This window comes from Quercus suber, unplaced genomic scaffold, assembly GCF_002906115.3.
Source record: "Quercus suber isolate HL8 unplaced genomic scaffold, Cork oak 2.0 scaffold_254, whole genome shotgun sequence".
Taxonomy (NCBI): Eukaryota; Viridiplantae; Streptophyta; class Magnoliopsida; order Fagales; family Fagaceae; genus Quercus; species Quercus suber.
The window spans coordinates 254,099-273,449 of NW_027069710.1; the positions used below are offsets into that span (position 1 = coordinate 254,099).

General features: G+C 34.9%; 1 pseudogene; it reads right to left on the reverse strand.

Moving 5' to 3' along the window:
* Positions 1–508: 508 nt before the first annotated feature.
* On the reverse strand, positions 509–18,714 carry LOC112024315 (laccase-14-like; annotated as a pseudogene).
* Between the last annotated feature and the right edge of the window lie 637 nt (positions 18,715–19,351).

Here is a 19,351-nt window from a genome sequence, read left to right on the forward strand (position 1 = left end):
GAAGACCAAATACGCAGTACTTAATCTTCCTAAAAGGTTGTTTTAGATTCAAAACCAACACAAGCCTAAGAGTATACAAAGCCTCTTAAAAAGAGACGAATGAGTAGCCACCTGATTATAGGTTCAAGACCCAAAACATGGCTTCATGACGGTCTCTCTATCAAAATAGGTCTGAAGTTAGGGTACAGGATGAGAAGAAGTTAGGCACTCTAAGTCTACCCAATCATAGCTGGCCTTCATATCATTGCTCAACTATATGGAAAACAAGCTATCCTAAAGGATCAAAAGGTGTGCACTTGTGTCTAAAGCATAGGTGTGAGTCTACGTGTATGTGAGGCAAGCAAGGGAAAGCAATTGAGTTATGTGACCATGGAAGCAAAGGCATGTAGAGAAACAACCGACTCATGGCATCAAGCTCCAAGTATGTGTATGTGTATACCCAATCATGTAGGTGCACGAGCACATAAATGATGCATCACACTATAAACTTAATTACTGAGATTCACTATTATGTGAAATGAGTGAGATTATTGAATAATTTCTCTTGATTAGGAAGTAGAATTAATTAAGGCAATACAATGTTTGATAAACTTATTACATAACTAAATCAATCCATTTAGATAAAAATTGATTGATTTTCTTTTCCATCGGATCCATCATTGTTTTGGAGCCACGATTCTAATGGAACTTTACATGGAGGCAAGTGAGGAGGAGGTTTGCGGATACTTGTCTCAGCAGTGCCTCCATTCTTTACGATAAATACAGCAGCCATACCCCAGGTCATATGTCTATCTATATGACAATGCCAATACCACACACCTGCCAAATATTATTGATGTTAACATCAACAATTCTTAGACCAGCCAGAACCAGATAATTAGATCAATTTTTAAATGCATGCATTTGCGATTCAATTTCCCATCCCCACCCCCCTCCCCTAAAGCCAGTAGCAAAATTTTTTTTTTTCCCAACAAGTTTGATCCCATCTTCCCCCTTAAACTTATTTTAAAAAAATTATCCATATTTATTTTTATTTATTTGCGGTTACAAGATCTTGAGCCAACGAATGTCCTGTCTCTTATGCGTGCACTTTTTATAATAATATAAACTAAACATATAAGATAGTGATAAAATTACTTGCCTGGATTGTTTGCTACAAATCTGATGGCAAGCCATCCATTCTTAGGCACACCGAAGGTATTCACTGCGACTGGATCAACCAAATTAAAATTTTTAGGGTCGGTTTCATTGTTATAATTTCCATAACCACTTCCAACCACGTAAAAGCTATGCCCATGCAAATGCATTGGATGATTCCCAGCGCCGGCCAATAAATTGGTACCTTGAAAAACAACCTCAACTCCTTCATTATAATTCAACACCTTCACCTTGGACCCAAGGTCTGTTGTTGCCAGAGCAATTGGAAGTTCGTCAGCTGTGAAGTTATAATAATGAAAGGGTTGGTCTGGGAAATCTGTAGTGTAAACCCCACTAATATTCCTGCATGAAAGATTTTAATATAATCAAATATCAAAATGTATTGTCATATATGGTAGAAGGATAATCATGTTGGGTTTTGATAAAATATTCATATCTAGTTAGTAATCCATGCAATGTTTGGCAAAAGTCCTTTAATAAAATACTCAATTTATAAAAAATTTAAAAAAAAAAATCTCTCAACCATAATATCACAACTCTAAAAGATAACTAAAACATATATTGATTACATGGAAGAGGACCAAGTAATTATCAAACTCTACATGGTCATTTGAGTAAAAGTCATAGTATTTTATTCTTTGTTTTTAACTACCGCTACTATGGCATCATAGTACATGCAGTGTGCGCTAGGTTTTGCACCTTTTTTTTTTATAATAATCTAACTTCTAGCCTTTTGAAAATAAACCAGTTTTTATTTTTTTGTCATACATTTAACATAAAAGTCACTAAAAACTATATCTGTTGATAAATAATATGAAAATAAACTACCAAAAACTGCACTTGCAATTGTAAAGGAACAAATGGAAAAGAATTGAAACTGCATACTTTGTTCTCTATAAAAACAAAGCAATCTATATTAGAAAAAATAAATAAATAAAAGAGGGGCAGAGGGGAAAAAAAACCTGTAGTAAGCAAGCAGTATATCAATAGGAACTGGGTTACTCCAACTTATGTTATTCGCGCTTGTAGCTAATATAATTTCTGCACCTCTTGTTGTACATGTGCTGCTATTTTTGCAATCAATTTGACCCATGGAAATTGTAATATACATTCTGGTGGTTATGTTTAAGGGGACATTTACAGGATGGTCTTTGCTTGCTAAGCTCCTAAAAAGGTTTGAGAATTTTATGGCAGCTGCTAAGTCTTTGTAAGTGGGAAGTGTACTAGGAAAGGAAGGAGATAATGGAATAGTGTAGTTTCCACTGTATTCGATGATCGCGGTGACATTGACCTGGTCAAAATTTGTAACTCCCACACCTAAGCTCCAGAATTGTCGAGCAGCTATATAATAATGGCCAAGAGTCTGATTTGCTGTGAGTAGAATATCCATGGTTTGTCCTGGGCTTATCATTATGTAACTAGTAGTTATGGGTTTGATATAATTTGCATCCATTCCAACAATTGTGAGGTTGTGTCCAGCTATTGCAAAGAACATATCTGCTGCCACAATTGAGTTGACTAGACGAAGAAGATAGGTCTTGCCGTGATCAACCACCCGACGGTATGTTGTTTCTACAACATTAAGATTATGACTCAATTAATTCCAATATGTGATTTTTTTTATGGATAATTCTAAATATATACAAATTTTAGTAAATAAATTTTATTAATTGACATGACAATAATGAATATGATCATGTATTTCAAAATCCTAATAAATGGATGTGTAATCATTTTTTTGTGATTGAAAAAATGCCAACTTTTAAAGATTATGTCGTAGAAAGATGCTAGGGATACTACAAAGTTATGATATAAATACAATGGATTTTACTACACATGTTGTGCAAACTGATGTACTAATCACAAAAAGTAATTCAAACACTCATTTATTATCTTATAAGTGATGCTAGAAATCCTATATTCTTTATGGGCAAAACTTAGATACAGTACAGGTACAGTACATTAGGTTCCCTACTTAAAATTTTAACATCTATCTAATTTAACATCTTCAGCAAACGGCGTTAAAACTTAAAAGTTTTTTTTTTTCCTTCTTCCTTCTTTTTCCTGTACGCAGATGGCTTCTCTTCCAAACCCAAAACCTTTCTCCCTCATTTTCTCAATAACCAAACAGGAAAGATCAAAAAATGAAAGCCAGATCTACTAGGTTTCAAATCAAAGAAGGGACCCTTTTCAGCTATACCCAAAACTTCCACACTCTTAACATCAACAAAGAAGATACACACACCAAAGAAAGAATCATAGACCATAAAAGAAGAAAGGAAGTAGATACACACACCAAGAGATCAGAAAGAATCATAGATCAGGAAAGAAGAAAGGAAACACACTACACACCGAGAGAGAAAGAGAGAGATATGAGTTTCTTTTTCTTTTTTTTTGGGTTTTGTTCTTTCATAGATCAGGAAAGAAAGAATCATAGATCAGGAAAGAAGAAAGGAAGCACACCACACACCGAGAGAGAAAGAGAGAGATATGAGTTTTTTTTTTTTTTTTTTTTGGGTTTTGGGTTTCGAAGAGAAGGGTAATGGGTGGTTTGAAAGAGAAAAGTTTTCCAAGAAAATAGATATCTTGAATTAAGATTTTAGGAAATTATGTTTCTCAAAAAAAAAAAAAAAAAAAAGGAAATTATGCTACATAGAATTGTTTTAATCTTTTATCCTTTTAATTTGTAATAAACGGTTCATATTAGCAAACACCTTAAAAAAAATGATGGGACAACCAATTTCATCATCATACACTCGTACCCCTAGTCCTCCTCCACATTTTTTCTCACTGTCGTGCTGACATTGATATCAATGACTCAATATAGGTGTCCAATTTATTGAGTATTAATTGCAACACATTATCATTTTAAGATTCTTGCCAGTGGATTTATGACATGATTTAATTTGAACCGTTTATTACAAAACAAAATATCAAAATTAAAAATCTTTATGTAATAGAGTTTGTCAAAAATTCTAGAAGATCTTAATTCCAAGTGTCACTGAGCTATAAAATCTAAAATCTACCATAATACCTTTGGATCATGGACACAAATCTCCTGGTTCGCCATTTATGGTGTAAGCAATAGAGTGTGGCAAGTCACTTCCATATATTAGGCCGTAATCCAATTCGGCTTTTAAATTTCCACTGTACAATGAACCTGCATTCTCAACAAAACTTAATCAGAAATACACTAGCATAATATTATTCATTGACCTACACTAGCAGTTAACCTGTGCAAAATGCACGGGATAATGCCAAAATGATTTTGCACAATCAAATTAATTAAATATAATTTATTAAATATGCAATTAATATGCAGTAAAATTTGTCTACGATTAATATATATATTACTACCACCGCACATCCTTGGTGCGATGGTTACTCCATAAGTATAAGTGCTTGTGAGATGTGGAGGGCAAGGGCTGGGGTTTAAGTATTCAGGAGGGAGCTTTACACACATATATACTTAAATTAGGTTAGAGTAGAAATTCTATCTTGTATAAAAAAAAAAATATATATATATTACTATTTTTTTAGAAGAGTTTAATTTTTTTACTTTTTTTTAGAGTTTCAACCTATGACGTCCGCTCCTGATGAGCGCTCTTTCTCATCAACCCAAGACACCAATCAGTTTTTGGTATAGGCAGGGATTAAACTTCAGATCTTTTATACAATCATCAGTTTTTACTTCATTACTATAGAAAACATTAACATTTAGGAATAATTTTTTTTTACCTCCAAAATTTTGGAATTTGTATTGTTAGGGCTGTTGTTTCTACACATACAATTATACAAAAAGATTGGGTTGCTCATAACATTTTTTTTTTTAAAAAAAAATCTTGGACACTAATATACATATATATTATAGTGAGATTAGGAAACATAATATGTGGAGCGGAAAATTCTTAGATACTTCCTAAGTATAGATAAATAATGCTCACTTTTCTCACATTTATAGTGGACTATACCATGAGTTTTATGAGTGAACCCCATCATGAATATGAGATGACCATTATTTATGTTCCGGAAGTATTTAAGAATTACTCATGTGAAGCACTTGTTAGTAGCTAAGGCCTAGGTGGTCGATTGTAGACTTGTAAGAAATTGAATTGCTATGCGTTGTCCGACGCATCAATCTCCGTTTACCTCTTTTTGAATTATGACAAACGGGTTAGGTTTGGCATGCATTAAAGTCGAATACATATTTCATTTATGACTTGAAAAATATCACAATTGCTACAAATTCTATGTTTCACCAATAAAAATATGCATGTACAACTATTTATCTCTATATATTAAAAGGATTTAGAAATTTAGATATTGTCTTTTTTACTTCCAAAAATACCCATAATTTAATTAACTTATTATTATTCTTAAAATATAAAAAATGAGGTTAAAATTGTAAATTGACAAAAATTAAAAACAAAAAACCTACCAATGTTTATAAACTAAACCATGTTCTATAAAACTTCCCAAAATTACCCCATTTTCCTTTAAAAAAAAAAAAAAGACACGCAAGAAGCGCGTGTGGAGGCTAGTTATATTTATGCCTATTCTTATTTCAATTACCCAAAATAAATAAATAACCCACACACCACCACCCACGTTTGTCGGTCATGGTCAATCATCGTCGGTAGATCCACCACTATTGGACAGTTCTTTAAATCCAACCAAATCCCATTATCACACTCAAACTCATCATAGACACTTTCTCTGAAACAATTCGGTAAAGCCTTGAAATGCAAACTCTTCCATTTGGGTAAACATTAGGAGATATGATTTCAAAGACTAAGTGCTTGCGTCTAATGGGTACTACAGCAGGTGGCGTTTAGATTGACACTTACGATTTGTGCTGGGTGCAAGGATCAGTCCATCACTGCAAACAGCAACGAGTGGGTTCGACGAGAGAATCGTTGTTTGGTTGTTAGCTGGGCTGAACTGCTGAACTGGGGTTGCTGGTCTGACAGAATTTACCTGTGATCTTTGAGATTGGTTTTGGATTTTTTTTTTGGGTAGCTATGAACCATGGCTGCAGGACTCGGCAATTTTTGAAAAAAAAAAAGTGTGGGTGCGGCATGGTACGGTGATTAAAAAATTATTAAAAATATTTTTATTTATATATTTTATATATTGCTAAGTATGCTTTTTTGTATAATAATAATAATAATAATAATAATAATAAAGTTTTTGACACTTGAATTATTGAAATAGATAAGGCTTCTCATAAGAAAAAAAAAAAAAGATGTGACTTAGTGACTCACGTATTTGGTTAGAGAGGCGTGAGAGCCACAAAGAACAAAATAAAGTTTTTAAGTTTGAAAGCTCGGAAATGTATCGAAAACACACGAGTAGTTTAGACCCCCAAATTAAAGTTACGGTTTAGTTGATTTTACATTAACTTAATACTAAGTGCAGAATAGTGTAAACACAAGCGTATAAGTACAACTACTACTCTAATCTATATTTAAAGCAACATAGCAGTAAAAATGAAATGAACAAGAGTAGGGAAGAGATATGCAAACACAGATAATACTGAGACGTGTTATCGAAGAGGAAACCAAATAACTCGGCGAAAAACCTCTCCGCCGCCCTCCAAGCAGAAATCGATCCACTAAATAATCAGTTGGGATACATGGATTAGCAAGAGACCCTCCAAGCTTAATCTATCCGATGTACCTAAGCTCTTCAAGCTCCTACTTCAACAAGGCTTCTTGGAACCGTGTCTTATCTTAGTTCTTCGGATCCCGCAACAAGCTCGATGTTGCCTCTGTCATCATTGGCTTCTTCCAATACTTTCTAGTAGCACCAAAACGTTACATCACACTCTGAAAGGGTATGATAAGTGTTTGAGTTATCAACCTCTCAATGGTATGGAAATGGAGAGGTAGGAGATGAGGAAATTTCCAAAACAAATGTGTAGAGGATTGTAGGTATAACAATCTCTAACTCTCAAGGTGTTTGGTTAGAGTTTTATCTCAGAGGCTTTCTTCTCAATTTGTGGGTAATGTGGGTATAAATGGTGTGGGCACAGAAAGTGTGACTCAGATTGTACAGGCTGGTAGAACAGAATGTCTCGCGGGTGTCTCGCGGGAAGGCCTTACTTGCGAGATACTCGCGAGACACAGCTGTCTCCACTTGGCCTGACTCTTCGCATTCTAGCATGTGCAGGGCACATGTATCACTTCGCGGGAAGCTAAGTCACGAGACACCCGTAAAAAATCTTCAGTCTTCAAATGTTTGAGTCTTCACACTCTCTCTCTCTCTAACACACAACCCTTACAAAGAAATTCCACAACAAATACAGGGTATAACATATTGAATATAATTATAATCAAATTTGGCATAAAATATAAGCCAACAAAAACATATAGTTATAAATGATAACTTTACAATCTTCTCCTTTAGTTATTCCGTGACAAAACCTCTAAAACAGACTTTAGATTTAAACGTGAGTTTGGGAACATTGGCAAAACTCACTCACACCTAATCTAGAAAATGTGAATCTCTTGAACCATAATGACAAGTATCTCCTGAAACACAACAATACAATAAGTTCATGGTTATGCAGAAAACTTGTAATGAAAAATGGAACAAGCACAATGCGATCAAGCAAAATGAAATAAAGTACTAGACCAAGGCTTGACCAAACATGCAATCACTTATACAATAGTGATCACAATGCTCATTCACACTTGGAATGAACATCCGGACATTCAAGTTGACACACACAAGGCAAATCACTTGAATGACCAACACTCAACTAATGCATAGTACATGAAGTATGTGCATCTAGGAAAAATCCTACAAGGGCACAAGAGTGAGGTACTTAAGACATAATATCTTAAAATTATAAGATAAATTCTACAAAAGCATTGAGAGAATCACAAATTAAGACAGAAATAAAACTAAGATTAAACCAGAGTATTCAAGTTTAAAACATAAGCAGTAAAAACAGTAAACATAAAAACTAAAATAAACAAAGGTAACCCGTTTGTGAACCAATAATCAATGCTTATAAGTCTAAAACTATGCTCCCCCTAACACTGTGCAAGCTCTTCCTCAGCTCCCCCTCAAAATTTTCTCCCCATTTTTGACCGGAATGGCTAAAGTGGCTAGAACTGATCCGACTCGGAGTCTGATCCATGTGCGGAGGACAAGTCCTGAATCTGTGATGATAACGCGGTGATCTATCCTTGAAGGTATACAAACTGGTTCACGGTGTGCTGTACATGAGAATCTAGCATTGTAGACATTTGATCCATTTTAGCCAGTAATTGATCAAGTTTGCTTACACCTTGTGTTGGAGCAGAAGACGATGGCTGTGCTGAAGTGTCTAGAGCAGAAGTGAATCTATCAATCTCCTCCTCTGTATCTCCACCCTCATCTTGCTCAACATGAGATTGTGGGATGGTATGCACACCAGTCTTGGAGCCTTTGATGTGTGCTGTGTTCCTAGTCAGTGTATGACCACCAATGGGATAATCCCTTTGAACTGCAGCGAGGCCACTAGGAAGTTTGAGCTTTGCTTTAGCAATCAAACCCATGATCAGAGAGGGAAACGGCATTACAGTCCTTGTATTTTGCTTTGTAATGCTCTGCTTTAGGACATGGATAATATGGCCACAAATGTCTATCTCCTTATGGGTAAAGAGATCATACAGAAATCTTGTTCTTGGGGCAGATAGTGTAGTTTAGTTTGTCACTGGGTACAAATTGTGAATCATCACATAGGCTAAGGTCCTCATCTCTGGTGAAAACGGTATTATGTTCATGGCATTCTTAGTCATTGTCCCACCAAGTGTTTTCACCATTTCTGCAATAGAACCCAATTTGTCCTCATATTGGGTGGTGATAGGCTGAGATGGAGGACGAACTTCAAGAAAATCTTGAATGCTATCCTTCGTAATGACAAACTCTTTTCTTCTCACCCAGCAGTTGATGTGATCATCTTCTACAGTGGCGTTTGACAAGAATTCTCCGATTATCTCAGAATAAACAACCCAAACTGGATTTAGCAGCTTGGTCCAAGTTCTATCTTTGAACACGTCAGGGATGAATGTGTCCTCAAGAGTTTTTAACTAAACCACCCTCTCCATGATGATCGTCTTGTCCTTGTAGCAGTCATTATACTTTATATCAGCTTCCGCTAATTTGAAATGCTCAGAATCAGTGCGTGCACGCTTTGAAGTTGGTTTCTTTGTAGCTGCATGCTTGGTTGGGGCCATCTGCATAACAATAGAAGCAGAAAAGAACCAAGTACACAAAGCACAAAAAGAACATAAAACTTGATTAGATTCAAGTTAGTTCCAAAACAGAGTTAAAGTAACTTAAAACAGAGCATAATCTACTCTAAACGACATGCTAGACACAAATAGACACAATGCATGAAAATAAGTAACAGTACATGTGTGTGTGTCTGTGTGTATGTGTTGATGCATGTGTGTGCAACAAAAGATGCATGATGGTGTAGCACCAGATGCATGAGGGTTGCCTAGGTGTGTGCCTAGTGTGTTCAACATGTGCAAAGTGTATGAAACATATGAACAATGACCACATCGAGTGAAATATGGTCAAACAAGTGAAAACCCATAGATTGAAATCACTTGATTCTACTTAGGCACAAAAATGTCACTCGGACATTTTGACAAACACTTAGCATGCACAAATTTACTCTAAGCAAGAACAATGTATGAACATGTGAAAATCTACCTTCAATACATGTTATAATGCCACAAGTGGCCAACACAAATGCACAAAAGACAAATGGGACTCAGCCCAATCAAAGAAATTGAAAAAATTTCACTTGAAAAAGAAACCCAACCCAATTTTTTGAAAATCCCCAAATTTTAAACCCTAAGCATACAATACTGCAAAATCTAGGAAAATTATGAAGAAAATGTTGAAGGAAACATACCTTGATGTAGAAACTACAGAAAAATGCTTGAAATTGATGGGGTTTTGAAAGAAATTGATTTTGGGTTGAAAACGGGTTCGAAAGAGGTTATGTGAGGGAAGTGTTTGTGATTTGAAAAAACTGTCACATCTACAATATAAAACCAAAAACACGCGTTTTTCTTTAGTTAGAGAGTAGCGAAACAGTCGCGAGACATTTGCGAGAATGGCCACTGAAGCACAAAAGCTTTCGCGAGAAGCTCTATGTCGCGAGACAGTCGCGATACCCCCTGTCTGAATTTGGAAAAATCCAATTTTTGCCAAACAAAATTTCGCAAGAAGCTGTTGGTCGCGAGATAGTTACGATACAGTCGCGATAGTTTCTGTGTGACATGATGAAAAAATATTTCCCTCAAACACTTTTCGCAGGAAGCTCTAAGTCTCGAGCTTCTCGCGAAACAACCCCTGAACCAATTTTTTGAAGAAAAACACAAAAATGCATTTTGAACAAAAACAAAGAACACGAAAGTATAAAATCACTTTCAAAAACACATAAAACACTCAAAAGTCTTTTTGGGTTTGATAAACAAGTATTTGAGCATACGTATCACATTTGAACATGTAAAATCACACAAATGAGATAAGCATTCATTGAATCAAAGTCTTGTGTGTTGTGGGTGAGTATCAAGTGTGAAATAGTCCTTAAACCAGAGTGAAGCTTCAATAATCAATTCAATTGAGTCATATACAACTGATACGAAATCAAGTGGATTATTTCAATTATAGAAATGAGTATATATGACATTCCACAAATTGATTACATAACTTAGAAGCTTTTCATTTGGCTTCTGCATAAAGCATAACAATTAATCCATTTTTGGACAAAATATCTTTTTTGAGATTGGTGCTTGCAATTTTTGATATTTCAATATTAATGATTAGCCTTTGGCTTTTTGAGTACCATACATTTCAAAACATAAGTCGCTTTCCCTTTTTCCTAGTCAAATACTAGTATGTGTGACAGGCTTTTGTAGCTCGATACCTCTTTTCATTTGGAGATTTATATTTAGTGAGCTCTTTTGCAAAAAAAAAAAAAAAAAAAAAAAAAAAAAAAAGGGAAGAGATATAGACACAAGTCTATGCAAGTATCAAGACCATCAAGACTATTGACCAATCATTCATGACAAGCTTGGAGATCTATTTACAACATTCACACATAATTTTCAGGATTTCTTCCATAAAGATAAATGTGCATACATAACAAGCTAAGCTCGTCAATGCACTACGCCATAAGTACAAAGGTACTAGGCCAAACTCACAAGTGACATACACAAAACAAGTGATCAAACTTTTTGAGATTTTTCAATTTTTATAGGTTTTTGAATTTATGAACACACTCAAAAACAAATTGAAATGAAGAAAGATCAACAAAGAAAAGACAAAACAGGCACAAGCCAAGCAGGTAAAAGAAACATGCTATAAAATGAAGACAATGCATGATAAGATGCAACAGCAAGTGTCCCTAATCATTGAAAGAATTAGTACATGGACATGTTATAATGCTTATGCATGAGTACCCCTTTTCACTCACACGTCACGTGCGTTTGGGGTAATATCCTTGACGGATTTGGTACGAGAGTTGGAACTTTCAAACCTCCGTGTGAAGCTTTCCAAACGTCCATCATTTCGGGGTCATGGTTTTGACTTCTTGTTTGCTCACCACCTTATGACCTCTCGTCATTTCTCCTTCCTCGTGACCGAGGAGTGCTTGCATTATTTAAAGCTCTCAGCTTATGACAGTTGGGTCATGTATGTCCTTGTAATCCATAAAAGTGACACAAATAATTTGTTCTAAGATCCTATTGCGATCTTGGAAGTGATCTTCCTCTAGATCCAAATCTAGCATCTGATTGATTACGGGACTTATTAAACACCTGTTGATCAGTTACCTTCTTCTTCTTTTCAATCTTAACTTTCTCAGGATTCGGCTCTTTTACAACCGTGTCTTTGGCCTTCACGAACTTCACCTCTTTGGTGACATTGGCTAATGAGCTACTCCCTCAGGTGAATCCCAGTCTGGACTTGTCTGAGGAAGGTTTTTGAGATGAGATAACATCATCTAACTTCCTGGAGGAGACCCTTCCTATCTTGGCATGTACTTGCACTACCTTTTGCTCAAGAAATCTCACTTTTTTGTAAGCTTCTGATAGCTCACCATTTAGTGTTTCAATCTCACACTTCGTCTCCTTGTATCGTGCTAGAAGACTTTTGTAATCTTCCTTAGCCCTCTTCATCTTCTTAATGGCGGCATTAGCCACCTTAGCATATTCACCAGTCTTCTCAAGAAGTGCGTTGTAAGTCTCTTGCAGTCCCACTGCTTCTCCAGCTTCCTCATCTTCAGACTCCTCAACTATTCCAATGGACTCCAAATCAGAATGTTCACCAAACTCCTTTACAAGTGCACCCAAATCATCTGAGGGATCCACATGAGCAATGGTCATGAATGCGGAGTAGTTTCCTTCTCCGTCACAGCTCTCTTCTGAATCGAAATTTGAAGAATCCGAATCACTCAGCGTCGTGGCATACGCCTTACCCTTTCCTCTTAGATAATTTGGACACTCCTTCTTGAGATGTCCATGGCCATTGCATTCATAGCATATAATGTCTGAAAGAGATTGAGAGTCCTTCCCTTTTTTCCTCTTAAACTCTTTCCTATCACCTCTTGAAGATGAAACTTCTTTTTGTTGAAGGGTTTTCCATTGTTCTTCATCTTCAGAAATTTGCGGAAGTTTTTCGCAAGAAATGTTACTTCCTTCTCTACTCCATCTTCTTTGGAGGAATCATTCATTCTTTCGGTGATGGTCTTGAGAGCAAGCGATTTACTCGTTTTATGGGAAAGCAGTTCAAGCTCATATGTTTGAAGAGACCCAATGAGCTCTTAGATCTTAATTTCATCCAAATCTTTGCTCTCCTCTATGGCTGTGACTTTTGCTCGAAAGCTCTCCGGTAAGGACCTCAAGATTTTTCTCACCATTTTAGTATCTTCAATCTTCTCACCAAGATTGAGCTTAGCAATAACAATTTCGTTGAGCTTCCTATAGAATGAATCAAAAGATTCATCATCACCCATCTTGTGCTCTTCAAATTTGGTGGTAAGCATCTGGAGTTTTGTATCCTTAACTTTCTTTGTACCTTCATAGGTAGTCTCCAAAATCTCCCAAACTTCCTTGGCACTTGTCATGTGAGATATCCTGTCGAATTCATCTGGAGACACACCACAAAAAATAGCATTTAAAGGTTTACTGTTAGCATTAGCCGCTGCAAGGGTTGCCTTATCCAAAGTGGATTTTGGAGCCTCCAGCCTAGTCCAAGCTACTTCAACCGCATCCCAAATGGTATCCTCTATAGAGCATAAAAATGCCCTCATTCTGACTTTCCAGAAAGCGTAATTGTTACTATCAAAAAGTGGTGGAACATTTAGGGATTGAGACCTATCCATCTCAAAAAGGGTCAATGATCACACTTAGGTATTTAAACCACAGCAAGTGTACCCGCTCTAATACCAATTGAAAGCTCGAAAATGTGTCGAAAACACACGAGCAGTTTAGACCCCCCAAATTAAAGTTACGACTTGATTGATTTTACACTAACTTAATACTAAGTGCGGAAAAGTGTAAACACAAGCGTATAAGCACAACTACTACTCTAATCTATATTTAAAGCAACACAGCAATAAAAATGAAATGAACAAGAGTAGGGAAGAGAGATGCAAACACATATAACACCGAGATGTGTTATCGAAGAGGAAACTGAAGAACTCGGCAAAAAACCTCTCCGCCGCCCTCCAAACGGAAATCGATCCACTAGACAATCAGTTGGGATACATGGGTTAGCAAGAGACCCTCCAAGCCTAATCTACCCGAAGTACATAAGCCCTCCAAGCTCCTATTCCAACAAGGCTTCTCGGAACCGTGTCTTGTCTTAGTTCTCCGGATCCTGCAACAAGCTCCATGTTGCATCTGCCATCATCGGTTTCTTCCAATGCTTTCCAGTAGCACCAAAATGTCACTTCATACTCTGAAAGGGTTTGGTAAGTGTTTGTGCTATCAACCTCTCAATGGTATGGAAATGGAGAGGTAGGAGATGAGGAAATTCCCAAAACAAATGTGTAGAGGATTGTGGGTATAGCAATCTCTAACTCTCAAGGTGTTTGGCTAGGGTTTTCTCTCAGAGGCTCTCTTCTCAATTTATGGGTAATGTGGGTATAAATAGTATGGGCACAGAATGCCTCGTGGTGTCTCGTGGGAAGACCTTACCCGCGAGATACTCACAAGACACAACTGTCTCCACCTGGCCTAACACATAACCCTTACAAAGAAATCTCACAACAAATACAGGGTACAATAGATTAAATATAATTACAATCAAATTTGGCACGGAATATAAGCCAACAAAAACATATAGTTGTAAATAATAACTTTACAAAGTTGTTCTTATCAAAAGAAATAGAACTCTTCAAAAAAGAAAAGAAAAAAAGAAACATAATAGAACTCACTCAAGAAGACGAAGCAAAGAAGAAGACAAAGAAGCAAAGAAGAAGAAGACAAAGAACAGTGAGTTACGGACCGATACGACCGAAGAATTCTTTGAATTTCGGCCTGAATTGGCAGTTTCACCTAATACGGACCGATAGAGCTTGAGTTGGCGTGAATCAGCTCGATTCAGCACGATTCGGCCTGAGTCAGTATGAGTCGCGGAAACAAAAAAAAGGACACGACATCGACTCACAGGCAGCAAAGTTGTTCGCGCGTCAGACACGGGTGTGGTGGCCGTTTTGCCGCGTCTGTTCCATGCAGAACGCAAGTGAAAGTTTGTTTGCTCGTTTGTTTTTATTTTTTTTAATTTTTTGTTTTTACATTTAGTGGGATTGAGAAATTCAAAAATATAAGCATACCAAAAATAATGATATCCTCATCATCTGGTTTGGGAAACGGATAAGTTGTTCCAATAGCAGGCAAGGTAACAATGGCACCATGAACATAGGCTCGTGTCCAATCACTATGTGCATGTCACCAGAGTGTTCCCTCCTTAGTGGAAAATATGACCTCATAAGTGAAGTTTGATTCTGGTTCAATAGGACATTGCGTGATGTATGCTGGGCCATCTGACCATGGATTCCTCGATTGCTTTACACCACTATAAGAACCATAAAATTATCCGAGGGTGTGAATCTTGTTGAGCAGTACTTATGTAAGAGATAGAATGATGATTTTTTTTTCTTGCATTAGTTTTGTTTGATTTTTTTCCCTTATGAATGTGAGTGTGTGTGTGAGACTTCAATTTATTTTTGGTTCAGAGTCTATGTGTAATGGTGTTTGGATAAGAAATTTGGGAGAAGGCAGAAATTTGAGAAAGGGGGTTTATCAATTTCCTTGTTTGATATTGTGAAAGAGGTATATATTCAAAGTCGAAAGAAAATCCAATTAGATTCAAAATTAAGAGTTCAATTATGTGCCAAATGTCAAATTAATTTATTAATTTTAGTGTCAGTATTTATCACTTACTGCAACAATCTAGAATTTTGTAGTTTTACATAAAATGTGACACCATTCTCAATAATAACTACTACATTTAATTTTAAATGAAAAATGCTAAACCAGTAAACTATTTTACAAACTGTTGATGTGGTGAATGATTATTGGTAAATAAAAAAAAAATATGCTAGTAATAGGCTTAGAGGATGACAAGTAAGAATTTGTCATATCAGCAGTTTGTAAAAATATTATAAAATAGTTTTTGGTTATAATTTTACTCTTTTTAAATATAAGAATTCTATAGCATATTGAACTTTTAGTTTTAAATTGTTCTCTCTCTCTCTCTCTCTCTCTCATATTTTATGATCTTTGTTTTACTATTACTTTGGTTGCCTTGCACATCTATAGCAAAGACAGTAATGTAATGAATGATGAATGCTTGTGTAAAAAATTGGTGCCATCAAATAACCTTACCTGATCTGATCTGATCGATCCACTCCCCCAAAGTTCATGTTTTTGTGGGAAACATAGATGCCTGGGTTTATGACACCTAGACGAGTTGCTTAGGGAAGGTAGTTGTTCGACTTATTCCTACCTGCTATTTTACCATGTACATTAACGAAGTTTTGTGGCTATTGTTAGCTAGTACTGCAATGAATTTCTACTGCCGACACAATCTTCATGCTCCACCATTACCATAATAATGTTATTAATCTTATATTTAGAATCTTGGTTTAGTTTTAAGATGCTTTGTGATTGTGATTCATTGGCACCTTTGATGTTTAGAGGATTCTTAAGTATTATATTTATATGATGTGGATGTAAATAATTTAACAAAATCTAGATTACCAGCATCCAAATTGCCACACAACCTCACATTTTGTGTAATGTAGATTGCTATACCAAAATGTGTATCAATATTATCCTAATTTAGTTAAAGAACCTACTTTTAAAGTTGATACCAAAATGATTAAGAAACTACAATTGTTTGAAAAGTATTAAAGCAATCAAACCTTGTAAAAAAAAAAAAAAATCATTCTGCATTTAAACCAACAAAGCATAGGAATGTAAATTAAATGAGCTTATGCTGTGCCAACTGTCAATACAATTAACGTGTTTATCCATTAGACTTGTAATTAGGAAGAGTCCATGCTATGTCTTAGATATTTATTTATTTATTTTTGGTATACAAAACTAATCAACATACATTTACAAATACAATTAGTACATGATTTTTTTTTTTTTTAGAATGCTTGTGTAAAAAATTGGTGCCATCAAATAACCTTACCTGATCTGATCTGATCGATCCACTCCCCCAAAGTTCATGTTTTTGTGGGAAACATAGATGCCTGGGTTTATGACACCTAGACGAGTTGCTTAGGGAAGGTAGTTGTTCGACTTATTCCTACCTGCTATTTTACCATGTACATTAACGAAGTTTTGTGGCTATTGTTAGCTAGTACTGCAATGAATTTCTACTGCCGACACAATCTTCATGCTCCACCATTACCATAATAATGTTATTAATCTTATATTTAGAATCTTGGTTTAGTTTTAAGATGCTTTGTGATTGTGATTCATTGGCACCTTTGATGTTTAGAGGATTCTTAAGTATTATATTTATATGATGTGGATGTAAATAATTTAACAAAATCTAGATTACCAGCATCCAAATTGCCACACAACCTCACATTTTGTGTAATGTAGATTGCTATACCAAAATGTGTATCAATATTATCCTAATTTAGTTAAAGAACCTACTTTTAAAGTTGATACCAAAATGATTAAGAAACTACAATTGTTTGAAAAGTATTAAAGCAATCAAACCTTGTAAAAAAAAAAAAAAATCATTCTGCATTTAAACCAACAAAGCATAGGAATGTAAATTAAATGAGCTTATGCTGTGCCAACTGTCAATACAATTAACGTGTTTATCCATTAGACTTGTAATTAGGAAGAGTCCATGCTATGTCTTAGATATTTATTTATTTATTTTTGGTATACAAAACTAATCAACATACATTTACAAATACAATTAGTACATGATTTTTTTTTTTTTTGGGGGTCTCTGCTCTCATATTTTAATTTTTTATTAGATAATGTTATTAGGGTTTTTTTTTTTTTTTTAAAAATGTGTAAAATATTTTATGTTTACATAATACAATGGTGTTCTAGATTAACTAGTAATCCTTCACAATTCCTGTGAATAAGTTTAATATGAGAATATCATACTCTCACAAAATTTATCAATGAGCATCATTACATTCCTAAGTCTATATGTTGGTTTTTCTTTTTCAAGTAATAATTTGATATTACAATAGGGAGGGGGATTTGGATCCTAATTCTCCTAATTATAAAAAATAGGCTATGTCACTAAGCTAGAAGGCTCTTTTATGTATTCCCAAGCATTACGTTTATATAAATATGAATGCCAAAAAACCTCTTGTTTTTATGCTTTTTTTTTTTTTTCTTTTTCAAAAACTTTTAGTTAATAAGAAACCAGTAAAACTCATTCAAAAGCATTTTGCATTTACATGTGCATGTTTATAAAGAGAGTGGTTGAGTTTACCAATGAATGGTCACCCCATAAGAACCTTGGTTGTGAACAGTGACATACTCTCATTTACAACTAACATTCTTTTTGTGTTACATAGTCTCGTGAAGTTTTTCTTTGTAACCTGCGAAATAAGAAGCATATATTAATAAATTAATGTACCAACAAAAGCAGTAAGCTACAATTCTCTAATCCGGGTGACAAGTTTATCCATTCAAACCACAGTATTGGAAAATAAAACGTTAAAGCTATATTAAATTTTAGTACAAAAAGTTACAAACTGATGTGACAATGAATATGACCAATGGATTTTAACAGCATAATAAATAAATATTAGTATTTTTTTATGATTGGTATTACATCAATTTGTAAATCTTATATAGTAAAATTTGCAATATTCCAAAAACAGTACAGCGGTAATTAAAAGATAAAAAGACAACTATGGTATGGTAATTAAGTACTTACAATAAATTCATAGAAATGGACCTCTCCTTCGACGATGGAAAGACACTGTGCAACAAGAAACAGAAGGCCAATGAATTTCAACAAACATTCTTTCTTCTTGAAATTCATATCTTACTTTCCTCAGCTCACTCTTTCTTTTGAGATGTTGACAGTTGACGTCGTTATTTGAGAGCCTCAAATATAGGCCTGTCTTCATTCAAACGAGACGGTCATTAGGAAAGTGTCTTATATATGTTTTTTATTTATTTTATATTATTTAATAATAAGTGTTTATATATATATATATATATTTTTTTTTATGGAATTTAATAATAAGTGTCTTGTAAGCGTGGTGTTTAGTGACTTCATTTTATTACCAAATTTTCAGCTCCAAAAAATGTATCCCGTGATTCTACAACTTACCTAAACAAGGCATGTAATTATCTACCAGCACAAGAATAGACCGGCATACTTATCAAAAAAAAAAAAAAAGAAAAAAAAAAGAAAAGAAAAGAATAGACCGGCATATATGGACGTACTATGTAGACTTTACAAAGAGTTTTTGCTTTTTTGGATTGAAAACGTAGTCCACTTTTTGGCTAAATTACGAATTGTATCATCTAATTTTAATTAAAATTTAATTCAGTCCCATAATTTCGCTTTCATTCAATTTAGTCTTTTAACTTTTGATTTTATTCAATTTATGTGACAAAAGTCAAAGAAATGACTGAATTGAATAAAGTAAAAAAATTAAAAGATTAAATTG